Source organism: Oncorhynchus tshawytscha, linkage group LG17 (genome assembly GCF_018296145.1).
Source record: "Oncorhynchus tshawytscha isolate Ot180627B linkage group LG17, Otsh_v2.0, whole genome shotgun sequence".
NCBI classification, from domain to species: Eukaryota; Metazoa; Chordata; class Actinopteri; order Salmoniformes; family Salmonidae; genus Oncorhynchus; species Oncorhynchus tshawytscha.
The window spans coordinates 9,158,075-9,176,346 of NC_056445.1; the positions used below are offsets into that span (position 1 = coordinate 9,158,075).

Consider the following 18,272-nt stretch of genomic DNA (forward strand, 5'->3'; position numbering starts at 1 on the left):
TGTCACTGGGTGTGCGTATGTCTGTGTGAGTGTATGTATATGTGTGCATGCGTGCTTGTGTGTTTTTGCACTTTTGCGCACTCACCGGGTCCCCCATGTGGGGCTGGAAGCTGAAGCGTAGCGGGGGGCAGAAGGCGGTAGGGTAGAGGCCCAGCAGGCGCTGTCTGTCTCGGGCAGGATCCAGGCCCTCTACGGCCCCCTCCAGTACTTCCAACCCTGTCCGCCTGGAGGCCTCCAGACTCAGCTCTGCAGACAGGTAGGTCTTCAACGCACGACTCAGACTGGAGTGGTACCCCAGGTCACAACACTGAGGGAGGGAGAGAGATGGTAATGTGTCTTTCTTTCTCTAACACTTTTTGCCAACACTGCTTTGGTAAAAGTGAAATCGGCTTGGTTGTGTGTGTGCTCACATCTATGATATCGGGCAGGTCGTGGATGTAGTATTTGAACACAGAGGAGTTGGTGGCCTCCATCGTCAGCAGGTACTCGTTCCTAGCCTTCAGAGACTTCAGCTTGTTCTCAGAGTACTTCGCTTTCCTCTGTAGCAAGAGCAGATAGAGCAAGAGAAGGTGGGGAGAAAATAACAGTTTGAGACTTTTTAGAGACTCGTAAAAAAATCTAAATGAATGTAGGAAAGGAGTGTGTGTCCGTCATGGGCCTCTGTACCTTCTCCCTCATCTTCTCCATCTTTCGGGCGGCGTTGCGTCTCTGGTGGCGTTCCTCTATACGCATGCCGAATAACGGCTCCACTCCCCCACCAGGCCCCACTTTGCCAACCCCCACCTGACGCTCGGCATCCCTCAGCTTGGTCTCCGCATTCAGCGTCTCCCCATGGTACATGTGGTATGTCTTCATCACCTAGCAACCACAGCCCACAATGCATCCATTTGTCAACAAGTCTGCCCAGGCAAATCATCTGGGCCGTGTTCAGAAGGCACTAATGGTCGGAAACGTTTTGACATGAAAGGCAGACAGAATGGACAAGTTCAGGTAGTACCTCCTCCGTTTTGAAAGGGTTCTCTCCTGTTTCGTGCCTCTTGAACGTGACCTTACTGCTCATAGCACAATCACCTATAGAAATGCACCTGATAAATGTTGTACGCCTCCCTTCCCCTGCGAGGTTAGGAACAGATCTGTCCCCTCTCTAAGTTCTTGTTAGCTCATGTGTTTCTTTATTTACACCAGCAGCTTTTAAGGCTGCCAAGCTTTCACTTAACTAAACGCACCAATCAGCAACTTTCCTTTGCAGCATTTTGCTGAAATCACAGAAGCGACTCATTCCTCAAAAGTTCATGTCACAATGTTTAAAATGAAGTGTGGCCGTTTTTGATGTCTTGCTTAAGCACAGGAAAAGTGACAGTAAAAAAAAGCCCTGAAGTTAAATGTTTAATGGAGACTGCGTGTGGCAGTTATAGAGGATGTCACTTACGGTGTAGAGTTCATTAAGGAGCTTCATCAAGTCCTCCTGCAGCTGAAAGGTGATCTCTTTGCTCTGAGAGTGGGGGGAGGAGGAGAGGGTAGATGAGAGAGGGGGAACGGAGGAAGAGATAGGGGAGAGATATTTCATCAACCCAGTGGAGAAGGGAGGAGAACTCTGTACAGTTTAGAAACACACACACAGGTCATCACTGCAAATGAGAAACGTTTCATAATCAGATAAATAAATACATCCATAAATGGATGAATCCATAAATAAAACATATGGTGACAGGAGCTGGGCTGTAGCTCCTGTGTGTGTGTGTGTGTGTGTGTGTGTGTGTGTGTGTGTGTGTGTGTGTGTGTGTGTGTGTGAGAGAGTCCTCATGTATTAAACAGCTCCTTCCAGTTTGGGAGTTTGAGTTATAGCATTCTGTAGAGCATTAATACTGCATTAAGCCAAATTACTCTGAAATCCCAGAATGGATTAATCCCATTCCACTAGCCTTCTTACTGTGAGGCGGACCAGCTGAGCCTGTCACCATGGACACCAGGCTGTCAGAAACTCAGCGGTGTCATGGTCACCAGCCGGTGTCATCCTGGGCACACTCACAGTGACTGACAAGTGTCATCTGTGTTCTAGAGCTTCATACAGGGGCGCAACTTTCACTGGGGTTGGGGACATGTCCCTCCCACATTCTGAAATTGCATTTTTGTCCCCCACAGTTTTATCATTGGAATGATATACAAAACGAGGCAACGATGTGCTTTAGGACCATGCGGACGCATCCGAGGGGTCGGGTAGAGTGGAGTGTTTATCCAATTGTAAAAAAATATACACAAAACATTATGTCCCCCCACTTCTAAAACCAAAGCTTCATAAGCAGTTATAACACAGTTACAAAGCTTATATGTCTAGGCGTACTTTATGTAGCTACTAGCTATCAGGTCTCTCAGCACTTTAGCTCTCATTAATAAAACAGGAGCCACAGAGAGATTAATAATGAACATGATGAGTTGAACTCGGAAGGGGTTTGTGTGGGTGTGTGTGTTTAACGTGTTCTACAGTACTCGGAGGCAGGCTTCTCTGAACATACACAGGGGAAAACACTCAAATACACAGAGGAAAATGTGGGCCGATTCTGTACTTTTGATTAAAGCCCATCAGGTTAACTCTGTGGCCCCTTTTATAGCTCCCTCTCAAACCAAGAGGCTTCTGGGAAAATACACGGGGAAATATGAGCCTTTACCTTTCCTTCGAAAACATTAACTCTTCTAGTCCTCTTCTTGCTCCCTCTCATACTAACAGACTTGTCATTACAGCTATAAAACCCTCTATTCCCTTGGGAAAGTCATCTGTGACACGTGCATGAGAAGAGGCTGTGATTGGCTCACTCTTTTAAGCAGGCGGGCGGAGTCGTCGCTGATGTGCGTGAGACGGGTGATGACGTTGTTCAGGTAGAGGTCACTGAGGGTGGCGTGGTCCTTACTCTCCCTCCTCACCTGAAGAGAGAGAGATCAAGTGTTTACATTGCCTAAACACAGGCAACTATTTAATGAAGAGAACCAACATGTCAGCAATATGTGCCTTCACACATTCAAACAAACACTTTCATTACCTGGTTCAGCAGCAGGTACCAGCAGTTAACTGGAGACAGCAAGTTCTGGTCCTTTCTGTAGGAGAGAGAAAGATCGCAGAGGTTGTACTCAAATCAACACAAACACATGCATTAAGCCACTGTTTATGCGTAACCACATACAGTATGAGCTATGCACACACACACGTCTTCTTACTTGTACTGCTGGTGGTCCTTGGTACTGCGTGTCTTGGCCATGAACCTCTCAGCTAGTTTCTCCAGGTTCCTGGAGTACTCGGTCTCGATCTCAGCCTTCTTCCTGAAGAAGTCCTGCAGGTCCTGCAGCAGCTGCACCCTCATCTCTGTCTGCTGTTCCAAACACCGCTGCTGTTCCACCAGCTGGGCTCGCACATCTACACACAGACACAGTGCATCTCTGATTATGAGTGTATACACACATACGATTATAGAGAGACATACTGTAAACCAATCAAGACATGTTTACACACGTCCCTGCATTGATATGGACACAGGTTACCTTAGCGTTCTTAATGCCCAAGAACACTAAGATAGCCTGCCTAAATGACTACCGACCTGTAGCACTCACGTCTGTAGCTTTGAAAGGCTGGTCATGGCTCACATCAAACCCTAGACCCACTCCAATTTGCATATCGCACCAACAGATCCACAGATGATGCAATCTCTGTTGCACTCCTCACTGCCCTTTCACACCTGGACAAAAGGAACACCTATGTGAGAATGCTATTCACTGACTACAGCTCAGCGTTCAACACCATACTGCCCTAAACACCTCCCTCTGCAACTGGATCCTGGACATCCTGACGGGCCGCTCCCAGGTGGTAAGGGTAGATAACAACACATTCGCCATGCTGATCCTCAACACGGGGGCCTCAGGGGTGCGTGCTCAGTCCCCTCCTGTACTCCCTTTTCACTCATGACTGCATGGCCAGGCACGACTCCAACACCATCATTAAGTTTGGTGTGGTCTGGTATGGCAACTGCTCTGCCTCTGACCGCAAGGCGCTACTGAGGTTAGTGCGTACGGCCCAGTACATCACTGGGGCAAAGCTTCTGCCATTCCGGACCTCTATACCAGGCGGTGTCAGAGGAAGGCCCGAAAAATTGTCAGACTCCAGCCACCCTAGTCATAAACTGTTCTCCCTGCTACCGCATGGCAAGCGGTACCAGAGCACCAAGTCTAGGTCCAAGGGGCTCCTAAATAGCTTCTACCCCCAAGACATAAGACTCCTAATCAAATGACTACCCAGAGTATTTGCATTGCCCCCCTCCCTCCCTCCCTCCCTCCGGAACACTGCTGCTACTCTCTGTTATTATCTATGCATAGTTACTTTAATAACTCTACCTACATGTACATATTACCTCAATTACTTCGACACTGGTACCCCCTGTATTTATCCCCGCTATTGTTATTTACTGCTGCTCTTTAGTCATTTGTTATTCTTTTTTAGCTATTTTCTTAACAATTTGATTTGAAATACATGCTGTTAGAGCCGATTTGGACATATTTGTATAAAAGACTGAACATACTGAGCTCCATGGACATTTGTGTAAATATATTAAATATTAATGTACATGATGAAATATTAGGTACGTACCTTTATGATTTATATTTACCTGATTGAGATAAATATCGTCCCCCCCCACCCCCTTGCCCATTCATTGTATTGTGGTAAGTGTGTTAGGGTGAAGGCAGGAAGTTGGGCCTTCGGGGGGTCCTTGCTAGATGCGGGAGCGGTATAGTTTTTTGACCATACAGACATACATACAGACAGGTCATATTATGTATTTTCCATATCAAGTAATCTATGCTTTAAGTTGATTGGATAATCATTTATTTGTTAGATATAAGAAGAATAAACCTTTTTGTTGCACCATATCCCTGGATGTCGTTGAATGTTTGGCTGTTTGGAAACCTTGAGTGTGGACTGTATGCGTACCAAACAACCCCGCTTCAGGCTTGGGCAGTGGCTATGGTAAGGAAGAAAGGAAGCCACTACAATCAAGTCAAAAAAACTCTGTGAAGGATTAATATCTCAAGGAAATCTCCGGTTCAGACATAGGCTGGATATTGTTCTATTTGTAATTGCATTCGGATCGTAAGGACAGCTCGCTTGGAAGGACTTGAACTCCTAGAATTCGCCAGCCGTGAGTAACCACTGCGAATGAATGAGCTGCCCTGTTCAATGCGATCGTTTGATCATGCATATTATGGAAGCGCAAATGTGCTTATAATTGGAATGTTTGATAAACTTGGGAATGGAATTCAAAACACAGCGCTGTGAAAACAATTACGTAGTTTAAGTTTGGGACACACTGAGATCCTATGCACAATGTAGCCTAATCATATGTCTAATATTTGGCCTAACGTGGAAATGCAATGCATCAACGCAACGAATGCAGCTTAAGGATCTAAAGATACTGTGTGTTTAAACTTCTTTAAAAAGGGACAAAACATATAATGGGATGAAATGTTTAAAACGCATCTGAAATGCCGAACTTGCTCCAGTTCAATTCAAAATGGGTCAATATGCTGAAATGGAGGACTGTGTTTTAAAGCATTAAAGGAGGTCTAAAGGGGCATTACGTTTAACAATCAAAAACCAACAACTGTGTCATTGTAAATTGAGTGAACTAAAAGTAAATGATGTAGGATGAAATCCCAAATAAGACTCCACTGGAGAGGGCAGAGGAGCATCTAAATTCACTCTATGCAGCCCTGAGAAGCAAACCTGGAGTGTGGACATGCAAAATAAATGAAATAAAAGTCCTTGTTGATGGAGGAAACATTGAAACTGAATGAGGGTCTTGAAGCATTTGATGCTGTTCTCAATTACTTTAAGAATGCTCATGAATCTGTGCTAGAGCTGGTCACAGAGGAGGAACAGGAGAGCATGAACTATTATCAACCAAGAATGAGAACTTATGAACATTTCCTGAAAGAGGTGGAAATATGGAAAAAAGCTGAAGTTGAGCCACAAACGCTCATTGAACCAAACGACAGCATTTCCTCAGTGTCCTCTGCACGCCTAAAAGCTGAGGCAGAACGAGCAGGTCTACTAGCTCGCCAAGCATCATTACAGGACAAGCATGCATTGGAACTGGAGAAAGCTCAACTGGAACAACAGAAAGCTCAACTGAATGTTAGGATGGAAAAAATCGTACTGGAAACGGACATAGCAGCATATAATGCCAAACTGAAGGTCCTGGAGAGTGTTGAGTCAACTTCTCAATCCCATGCTGTGGCAGCCCATTTTCTAAGCCAAGAAGATGGAATGAACTCTTATTTTGAGAACCAGGAACCCGAGGTCTATGAGGAACCCGAACCATCACCTGTTGAGTTTGCTGCATTAGGAGCAGCTCCAAAGACCCCATTTACAAAGGGGTTTACAACAACCGACCACAAAGCCATCAAAACCTATTCAGAAAACAGTCACAAACCACACACTTCAGCAGCCAACATCAAGGTCTAACAATCAACACAGAATCAACACTGCGGGTATCAGCCATAATACCAGCCATGATAACCTCTCTACTGTCATGCAAAGGCGGAATGAAATATCTGACCTCCTTGTACTACAGCACAAACAGGACACACTCCCTGTTAGGGAGACACCTATGTTTGACGGGGATCCTCTAAACTTTAGGCCATTTATGCGTGCATTTGAGCATGCTATAGAAGATAAGACAAGCAGTCACAAGCAGTAATCTTCCCTCCAACATAAAGTTGATCATGTCAAAACTTCCCTACAAACTAAGGGAAAAATGGAGGTCTACTGCATGTGATATTTTAGAGAGAAGCCACCGGAGGACCCAGTTCAGTGACCTTGTGATGTTCATGGAAAAATAGGCCAAAATACTGCAGGATTCGTTGTACGGAGATATTCAAGATCCTCTGACCAACAAAAAGTTGTTTTAAACCAAAACAGAAGCTGACAGCAGTTCAAGTCCAAGAGCAGGGGAAACAGCTTTGCCACTGCAGTAGCTGTAGTGGCAGATTGTGACCCTGAAAAACCTCCTAAAAGAACAAACATTCAAAGTCAAGAAACCAGGCCCCTACCCTTCTGATGCTCCCAGTATCTCCTGTGTATTTTGCGCTGGTGAGCATTTCTTGGTCAACTGCCAACAGGTGAAGGCGCAGCCACACGAAGCCAAGGTTGAGTTTCTGAGATCAAAAGGCCTTTGATTTGGCTGTTTGATGAGAGGACACTTAAGCAAAGAATGTAAAAGAAGGATGACCTGTCAAAGAAAGCACCCCACTATCCTGCACATTGAAGGAAGAGAGAGATTTAGATCTCTGAAGGCAGATACGAGTGGTGTAGCAGTAAAGCGGGAGGAGACTGTCAGCAGTGCTCTTGTTTCACTGGAAGCTGGTGAAGATACCGGGGCCGGTACAGATTGTGCACTTGCAATTGTGCCAGTTCAAGTAAAGATGGCAAATGGAAGCAACTCTGCGTTAACCTGTGCATTTCTCGATTCTGGTAGCTCAGCAACATTTTGTACGGAGAGACTCATGAGGCAGTTGCAAGCTAAAGGCAGTGAGACTGAAATTCTGCTACGCACAATGGGGCAGGAGAGTCCTACCAAGAGCTGTGAGATATCTGGATTAGAGGTTGGCAATGTGGAAGGCGACACATTACCAAAGGTCTACACCCAAAATAAAATCCCAGTGACAAGAGAGAATATTCCCACTCAGAAAGATCTCAAAAGGTGGCCATACCTGAGAGGTTCAGTTGAAGGAAATTCATGCCGACGTCGAACTCCTGATAGGCGTAAATGCTCCAAAGGCAATGGAACCCTGGAAAATCATAAATAGTCAAGGCAACGGACCGTATGCAGTGAAAACCCTCTTTGGATGGGTGATGAACGGTCCTCTTAACAGTTGTACCATGGCAGAAGAATCTGGGCATCCTACGGTGATGGCCAATCGTATCTCACTGGCCGACCTGGGGGTTCTTCTTGTAAATCACTACAACCATGACTTCCCTGAGAGAGAGTATGAAGAGAAAAGTGAGATGTCAGCTGAGGATCGTAGGTTTATGGAGATCGTATCAAGCTCCATAACCCTCAAAGACCATCACTACTACTTACTGTTGCCCTTTCGCAACAAAGATGTAGTCCTGCCAAACAATAGTGACATGGCAAAGCAGTGGGCTCTAAATATTATCAGGAATTTCAAGAAGGACCAAGGTTACGCTGCAGAGTACAAAGGCTTCATGGAAGAGATAACAAAAGGTTACACCGAGAAGGTACCACAAGAACAGCTCCTCAGAGAGAAAGGCAAGGTATGGTACATACCACACCATGGCGTTCACCATAAGCGCAAAGGAACGATACGAGTGGTGTTTGACTGTTCATCATCCTATAAAAGGTACATCTCTTAACAGTGAACTCCTTCAAGGCCCTGACCTGGCAAACACACTTATAGGAGTCTTGCTAAGATTTCGGCAAGAGCACATTGCCATGATGGCAGACATTGAAGGAATGTTTCATCAAGTACGCGTCCTTGAAGATTACTTAGACTTCCTGAGATTCCTATGGTGGCCGGACGGTGATACAAACAAAAGATTGGAGGAGTACAGAATGATGGTACATATCCTCTCCAAGTTGTGCAAACTTTGCACTGCGAAAGAAGACAACTGTGAGAGGTACGATGAAGAGGTGATTCAAACAGTCAAGTCCAACTTCTATGTTGATATCTGCCTCAAGTCAGTGGCCACAGAAGAACAAGCCATAGCTTTCACAAAAAACCTCAGGGGTGTGTGCTCTCAGGGTGGGTTCAAATTGACCAAGTGGGTCAGCAACAGCCGCACTCTGCTGGCTTCTATCCCCAATGAACACAAAGCCAAGCAGATAAAAGAATTGGAACTGGACAGAGAAAAGCTGCCTGTTGAAAGAGCACTTGGAATCTGATGGAACATTGAAAGTGATGCGTTTACCTTCTGAGTCACTGTCAAGAACAGACCCCTTACAAGAAGAGGTATTCTCTCAACTGCCAGCTCTATTTATGATCCATTAGGTTTCCTCGCCCCATTTGTATTAAAGGCAAAGCAAATTCTTCAAGTGCTCTGCAAGCTAAAGTGTGGATGGGACGAAGTCCCTGAAGAACACTCTATTTCATGGAAGAGATGGCTCTCAGAGCTGGACCAGCTCTCCAGATTCCCGATACAGGTGTATGATGCCTGAGACCTTTGGTCAAGTCAAGACCACACAGCTGCATCACTTCGGTGATGCAAGTGAACAAGGTTATGGCATGGCAAGCTACCTTAGGTTCACAAACGGTATGGAAAAGGTCCACATTGCATTCATACTGGGGAAATCAAGGGTGACTCCACTCAAGCGGATGACGATCCCCAGACTGGAACTTGCTGCAGCAACATTGGCAGTGCGAGTGGACAGGATGTTAAGGTTGGAGCTCCAGATTGAACTTGACAGACAGCCAGTCTGTGCTAAAATACATCCGCAATGATACCAAGAGATTCCATACCTTTGTGGCTAATAGGGTTGCTATGATCCGTGACAAAGCAAAACAGTGGAGGTATTTGAACTCCAAACACAACCCAGCCAATGATGCCTCAAGAGGATTACATGTTGAAAATTTCCTGAACTCAAAGAGATGGCGCATAGGACCAGAATTCCTGGAGAAGCCAGAAACTCAATGGCCGAACGTCCCCGAGGAGCTTGACTCCATCCCTCCGGATGATCCAGAGGTGAGAAAAGACGTAATCGTAAACAGTACAAGTGTGGAAGAAAAGAGTCCAACCAGCAAACTGATTGAGTACTATTCAACATGGAACAGCTTGAAGAAAGCAGTTGCCTGGATGCTGAAACGGAGACGTCTTCTACAGTTAAGCCAGAAAAGGAAAATTCTCTCTCAAACTGATCCAAGATCAAATCAGAGTCTGACAAACTCACTGAAGGAACAAATTGACAAGTTCAAACTGACGTTTGGAAAAGAAAGTCTGTCTGGATGACCTAGATGAAGCAGAAAAGGTCATCATTCGATTTGAGCAACAACAGCACTTTAAACAAGAAATTACACTAGTTGTGAAAGGAAAACAATGTGCCAAGAGAAGCGGCTCAATCTGTAAGTTTGAACCAATTGTTGACAATGGCATTCTGAGAGTAGGAGGAAAGTTAAGCAAAGCTGCTATGCCCAAAGACTCCTACATCTCCAGACTGATCTTACTCCACATCCATGAGCAGGTTGGCCACTCTGGGAGAGGTCACATGCTTTCTAGACTTCGCCAGCGATATTGGATACCCTTTGCCAACTCCTTAGCAAGGAAGAACCTTAAGAGCTGTGTCTTCTGCAGGCGGATGCAAGCTAGAGCTGGAGAACAGAAGATGGCCAACCTTCCACAAGATCCGGTGTCACCTGATTTGCCGCCTTTCACCCATGTGGGCATAGATTACTTAAGCCCCATAGAGGTGAAGCGAGGCCGCGTTCATGTGAAGCGGTATGGTGTGATCTTTACTTGCCTAGTGAGTCAAGCTGTCCATCTAGAAGTTGCTAGTTATCTGGATACTTATTCCTGCATCAAATGCCCTGCGCAGGTTCATCTGTCGAAGGGGCCCAGTAACAAGTATCAAAACAGGCAATGGCACCAACTTTGTTGGAATACACAGAGAGCTAGGAGAAGTTCTGAAAGAGCTGGATCACAAGATTCAAAATTAATCACAGACGGAAGGAGTGACATGGTCATTCAACCCTCCCTCTGGAGCCCACCATGGGGGGGGGTATGGGAGAGGTTGATCCGACTGAAAAAGATCCTCTATTCAGTCCTTAAAGAGCAAGTACTGGATGATGAGGCTTTGTAGACAGCCTTGTGTGAAGTTGAGGCGATTATGAACGACAGAGCAATCACTACTGTAACAAATGACCCTAATGATTTAGAACCCCTGGCTCCGAACCATCTGCTTCATCTGAGAGCAAAGCCAGTCCTGCCACCAGGACTATTACAGAGAAGAGAACTATACTCACGAAGGAGATGGAAGCAAGTACAATATATCACTGACCTCTTCTGGAAGAGATGGATCAGGGAGTATCTTCCACTTATGCAGGAGCGGAACAAGTGGAACAAAACTAAGGGAAACTTCAGTCCTGGTGACCTTGTGGTCATCGTCGATGACACCGCCCCAAAGAACTCTTGGCTAATGGGGCGTGTGGTGGAGGAGTTGCCAGGGGCCAAAGGTCTTGTCCGGAGCGTCATGGTTAAGACTAAGACCAATATCTTACAGAGACCTATCAATAAATCTTAGAATCACGTGAACCTCTGATTCGTTGATGTCGTACTCTTACATTCTTTGATGTAATAGTCATACATTTTTGGAAGTTGAACACCTTTACACTTCGACTGAGATCTATGGACTATTTTCCTATATGGCACCTTGTATATTTGTATATAGCTATGAACTGTAATAGTGCTCTGGTATAGAATGTTTTGTGTATTGGCTCTACGTTTGAATATTAAGTAATTGTGTGCATTCAGTGCAGTCAACAATTAGGGGCCGGTATGTTAGAGCCGATTTGGACATATTTGTATAAAAGACTGAACATACCGAGCTCCATGGACATTTGTGTAAATATATTAAATAATAATGTACATTATGAAATATTAGGTACGTACCTTTATGATTTATATTTACCTGATTGAGATAAATATAGTTTTTGCCCCCCCTCTTGCCCATTCATTGTATTGTGGTAAGTGTGTTAGGATAAAGGCAGGAAGTTGGGCCTTTGGGGGGGTCCTTACTAGATGCGGGTGCGGTATAGTTTTTTGACCATACAAACATACATACATACAGACAGGTCATATTATGTATTTTCCATATCAAGTAATCTATGCTTTAAGTTAATTGGAGAATAATTTCTTTGTTAGATATAAGAAGAATAAACATTTTTGTTGCACCATATCCCTGGATGTCATTGAATGTTTGGCTGTTTGGAAACCTTGAGTGTGGACTGTATGCGTACCAAACAACCCCGCTTCAGGCTTGGGCAGTGGCTATGGTAAAGAGGAAAGGAAGCCACTACACATGCACACACCCTAAACCAGAGCTCTACAGACAAACACAATCATTCAGTTACACAGACACCTGTAGTAATACACACTCACTAACATATGCAGACGTAACACCTTTCCAGACTACTGGCCCATATACTAATGAATTGTATTCATATAGTGTTTTTCACCAGGTCTCAAAGCCCTTTACAGATGATGGGAACACCTCTCTCCATCACCCACTAATGTGAAGCTAGGCACCCACCTGGGTGATGCACATGGCAGCCATTTTGCGTTAGAACACATGACCACTAGATATCCACTATCACAGTGGGGGACGTGCATGCGTGTACAAACACACACACACACACGCACGAGAGAGCATGCATGACTGGAAATCAGATTCTTCAGGCTAAAGGCCACGATATTATTCTATTGGAATCTTTATGAAGCGTATCTGTGCATATGTATGTGTGTGTGTCAATGTTGATGCGGCAGATCTGAGCTCCGTCTTCACCTCCTTCGTCACATGGTTCACACACAGTGTGTGGTTGCCAAGACAACAGGTAGTGGAGTGGAGAGGGTCCCCTGGAGATTGGTGTGTCTGCGTGGGCGTGTGTGTGTGTGTGTGTGAGAGAGACCGTGTGAAAGGGAGAGACAGAGGTAAGGAGAGAGAAATACATAATGTGTGTATGTGTGAGAGAGAGAGGAGAAGGGGGGAGTGGGAGAGTTATCATTGTGTATTCTCTGCCAGTCCTCTCTTCTCCTTCCTGTGTCAGATCCCTCGCTCTGAAACAGCACAACCACTGAAGTGTGCACTGCCATGCTGACTGTGGGATTGGTGTGTGGGTTTAATATGTGCGTGTTCTTTAATGTTATTGTGGCCAAAGGATGCGGTCCAAGATGACTCCTTAGGGACAGACGTGCTGAGAGAGAGATGGAGGGAGGGAGAGAGGGATTAAGAAAGGACGGGAGAAATGGAGGGGTAGACACAGGGGAGGGAGTGAGACAGCGGGCCTGAGGAGTGAGTGAGATACACAACTTCTGTTGGACATTGTAGAAATCTTCCACAATGATTTTGCTCTTGTTTGTTGTCTAAGATTAGTGGAGGGTGTCTTTGGTATGAATGTATGATTGTGAATAAGACAACTCTGCACAAGCCAGGAACAATTCATTTCACCAATCTGACACTAGATTACCTTTCATGGCTTAGACACCTGGAGAGAGTGAGTGGGTGGGTGTGTGTGTGATGTCACAGCTGAACAGGAAAAGGAATCTCATCCTGGCCCGTTTCCATGACAACCAGGTCCAAGGACACAAGGGCAGAACACCGCTGGATGATCATAAAGGGACACACACACACAGAAGTGTTGGCATTGGCCACCAAATTATTCTTCCTTCAGTCTCACAACCACACACTGTTGAGAGTGCTCTCTCTCTCCTTATTTGCTTCCTCCCTCTCTTCCCTCCTCCCCCTTCGTTCTCTCCCTCCTTCTCTCCCAGGCATGTAGATGTGGGGTCAGTAATCGTACACACATGCAGACGCAGGCAAAAGCAGAGCTCACTTTCACAGCCCCCCTTCACTCTTCTCTCCCACTCTACTTCCATTCCTCTCTCCCCACTCTCTTTCCCTCTTTTGCATTCATCATTCAGGCTTATATGATCCAAGGCATCACTTGATGTTATCAAACATTTGAAAAATCTCCCATATCTTTGCACACAGAGACAGCCAGACATTAGCATGGTGGAATACATAGCAGAGGTCTGAATACCTGGGTATACCTGGGCTTCAGATCAACCCTCTCACTGATGACGTGACACTCAACACTCTCACTGTGACATCATCACGTGAATAGAACTGCCCCCTCATAAACACAGCTGCTCCCGACCAATCACAGCCCGGGGAGGGAAGGCAGACTGCAAAGCCACATAGCGACAATTCAGATACATACAGGTACCTCCGCTAAGACGGGAGAGAGCAGCAGCAAAGCGGCACTGTATCTTTAAGTGGTCATTGAAATGCAGGGCATCCCCAAGTGTTTTGGCCAGCTGCCAGACTGGGGATGGGCGCGCACACACACACGCTCTCCGGTGCTCTCCATTAAATCTAATCACTCAAAGTCACTGTGTCGATGTCGATTCGGTGTGTGTGTGCCCAGGGAAGAGCCTGTGCATTCAGAGTTCCTCAGTGACAGAAAGAGCACCGTAGGAGGGAGAGAAAGAGATGAGAATTTCAGCAATGTGTGCGTGGCTGAACTGAGGATGTATTCATGACCTTTCCTGATCAGAATGCATAAACACACACACACACACACACACACACACACACACACACACACACACACGTCATTTCAGTCCAAACTCTCCAACAGCGTCTCCATTTCCTCCTTTCTCTTTGATATCAACCTGCAGGGGACATCAGGCATTTTCACAATGTGGAGCTCTTTCCTGTGAAAAGTGAAAGCCATTTCCTTTTCTGAGATAAGTGATCACGTGGGCAGGAAGGCACTGCAGGTGATAAAGTGAGAATGTTTTATGTGCTCTGTGGTGCCGTGAGTGAGAGAGGAAGAGTTCATCCCACACAGCCCTTGCAACATGCCCATGTAATTATGATGGGTGTAGAGCCATGTTCAGTTTTGTGGCCTGGCTACCATCTTGGTTGGAATGTCCTACTGTTCTGTGTGCAGTCCTCAGTATAATAATAATACATTACATTTGAATAGCGCTTTTCATAGAATCTCAAAGCATTTCAAAAATCAAAAAACAAACAAGCAATATATCATGACAGGTCAATCAATAGAGGCCAAGTCCTTGACAGCTGCATCCTACGAAGATGGTGAAGGTCAGTCCATGGGTGAATGAAGAGAGCTGGTCACGGGGTGGTAGACGATGGTGATGGAGTCTGCGGATGATCTTGTAGAGGACAAGTCTTAAAGTCACTGCACTTCTCCTCTTTCACTCTGTGTAACACAGTGTAGGATGGTGATGCCTCAGCAGCCCTGGGCGCCAGAACGCTCACCACACAAAGTAGTCAGCCAGGTCACCCGTGATACAAGTCTGTGTCCAACGTCCATCCGGAAGACGTGACATTTAACAGAATTGGTCTCACGTGGAACACCTGCACAGTCAGTCAGTGCACTCCCCAGGTGTCCCCCTCATCGCCTACTGTTCCACAGGGCATCATGGTGGGGAGGGGGGGGGGCAGTTCCATAGTTACAGCACTGTCACTGTCACAGTAACCACATCAAGCCTCTCTCCGAGGACATCAGTGGGGTTGACAAGACGATGAAACCTACGCCGTGTCCCACTCCCACCATATGCAGAGTGCAGTGCTCATTATATACAGTTCGTCACGCACACACACACACCCGGGGGAGCCTGCTGCAGCCACAACCTCTGAGGTAAACCAACAGTGAAACAGAACCAACACAGACAGAGAGAGAGAGACAGAGCTCCCAGCTATGGCAAATACCCACTACTACTCCACTCTATACCCACCTACTACTCCACTCTATACCCACCTACTACTCCACTCTATACCCACCTACTGCTCCACTCTATACCCACCTACTACTCCACTCTATACCAACCTACTACTCCACTCTATACCCACTGACTGTAATGTAGCCTACTACTGTCAAACACCCACACTTCCACATGGCTGAGAATGATCAAGGGCTCTGCAGATTCCGCTCCTCCCCCTCTCCTCTCCCCCTCAGGCACCTTGCAGCACTCAGGATGAACCCAGAAATACTGACGTCTCATACTGAGGTGTCATCCCCACTACACATCCATTCTCCAAACAAATCCGTGTGTGAGGCAGTAGAATCAGACATAACATAGGCAGGTGTAGTGTGTGTTCATATATATATGAATGTGCCTATGAGAGAGGGGTGTATATGTGTGCGTGCGTGTGACGCCTTACTAATAAAACAAATAAAAAGCATACCTTTCACCTGGCTTTCATACTCTGCAATTATCTCTTTGTCCTTCTTGCTCCTGACCAGGTTCGACATGTCGGCGCACTAAGGATGGTCAATCAGATAACGGTCCAAACCTTGATTATTCCGCTCCACCGCGCGTCTACGATGCCCGAGGCGCTATCCCAAACCACAGGTTACATACTAGGGAATAGATCCACTCACTGCCGCAACAACAGAATGTATTATTCCTCCCCAAGGGATGGCGGATAAAACGCTCAATCATCCAGAATCACCCTCTCCATAGAGCCACCAGTGACTGCCTGAGCCATGCTAAGTTTGGGTTCTCTGTGAGCTGTCAACTGGGAAGCAGATAGAAACAATTTCCCATTAGCGAGCTCAAAGAGCGCGGGAGAGGCAGCGGCAGTAGCCTACACACACACACACACACACACTGGGCTGCGGTAAGAGAGGGGTGCACGCCCACTAGGTTTTCCAGCGGAGCACACCCTGGTCTCTCGTTCGCCGGAGTTTCTCCTGTACAAGTCTCTCCCGGGGTGTTTGCGTGAGTACTATGAACAATATGTTTCTGTGATCTAACACTGTAGTAACCTTTCACACAAACTATGGGCTACGCTACTCCGCTCCTGCATGCTGCTCAATGCCATGGGAAAGGGTGGGACTCGGGGGCGGGTACCCAGATATGATTGACAGTAAGGCCTACCGTAACCACTTATGCCTGGTTCATATTGACAGTTTGAAGTGACTCAAATCTTATTTTATTTATTCGAATCTGTTCTTTTTCCTGCAGTCCGAACAGCCAAAAAGCACACGGAATCAGATATTTAAAATAACCTTTTGTAGGTGGTTTGAAATCAGATACAAATCTTTCTTGGCCATGTGACTTGTTTCAAATGGTTAAATCTGAATTATTTCCGCTCAAGTTGTTTTTAGACTGTTATTTGGCATATCTAGCTACTCTGTTTACAGTTAGACAAGAACATGTGGTAGCTAACTAGCTTGTTTATTGTTTACAAACAAAACAGTGAATGTGCTAAAGCCAAACAGCTACTTAGCTAGCTAGTTGATTGCTGTGGCTAACCAAAAAGGACTCGTTCTTGAAAGTTGGCTCATCTTCTCCTTTAAGGCTTTAAAAGTGTTCTAACACTATGATTTTGCGAGCACCACCACCAATCAGCCTACACCACTGTGCACACACCCGTAGTGACAATTAGCGTAGCCGAGTCAGCAAATGACCGCTGTTTGAACACGCATCCGATTTGGTCACTTGTACATTTCTGTTTGGACAGTCAGTTTTCCAAGGCATGCATTGTGGACAAGGCTTTATAGTGCTTCGTGGCTCGGTCATAATAAAGGGCGTCGGATAGGACCCGTGTCCAATTAGGATTTATGACTAATAGGTCATTTATTAAAATCCTAATTAGGTCATTTGTGAGATTCATTCAGAGGGGGTTTGTGTCAGCAGTGCAACACAGGTGCGTGCCTGCAGGTAGCCTAAAATAACTTACCTTCCACTGTAGAGAGGAGACACATTTCAACTCTTTGAGTTAAGTGCTAACAGAGAAAGACTGGATATATTTGAAAGGGGCTCTAGGGGCTTGTATGAAACAGAGAATGAGAAGCCATAATAGCTGCGTTTACACAGACAGCCCAATTCTGATCTTTTGCCCAATTATTGGCAAAAGATCTGATTGGTAAAAATACCAAATAGTGGCAAAAGATCACATTTGGGCTGTGTGTAAATGCAGCAAATGTAGATTTTTTTATTCTTATTCTGAGGACACTGTACTGGATTTCACTCTAGCCAAGCATTAATTAGAAAGGCAACCAAGTAACTGAAATCTACATAATCTCTGTATTTTCCTAGCCCTTGACTTTTTCCACTTTGTTGTGTTACACTGGCCTAAACACAATACCCCATAATGTCAGTGGAATCATTGTTTTTAGACATTTTGACAAATTAATTAAAAATGAAAAGCTGAAATGTCTTGAGTCAAAAAGTATTCAACCCCTTTGTCATGGCAAGCCTAAATAAGTTGAAGAGTAAACATCTGCTTAACAAATCACATAAGTTGCATGGACTCACTATGTGTGCAATAATAGTGATCACCTTTTTAATGACTACCTTATCTCTGTACCTAACACAAACAAGTATCTGTAAGGTCCCTCAGATGAGCAGTGAATTTCAAACACAGATTCAACCACAAAGATCAGCGAGGTTTACAAATGTCTCGCAAAGAAGGGAACCTATTGGTAGATGGGTAAAAAAAAAGCAGACATTGAATATCCCTTTG

General features: G+C 45.5%; 1 pseudogene; it reads right to left on the reverse strand.

Moving 5' to 3' along the window:
• Positions 1 to 16,617, reverse strand: part of LOC112216816 — a 29,335-nt pseudogene extending 12,718 nt beyond the window's left edge.
• Between the last annotated feature and the right edge of the window lie 1,655 nt (positions 16,618 to 18,272).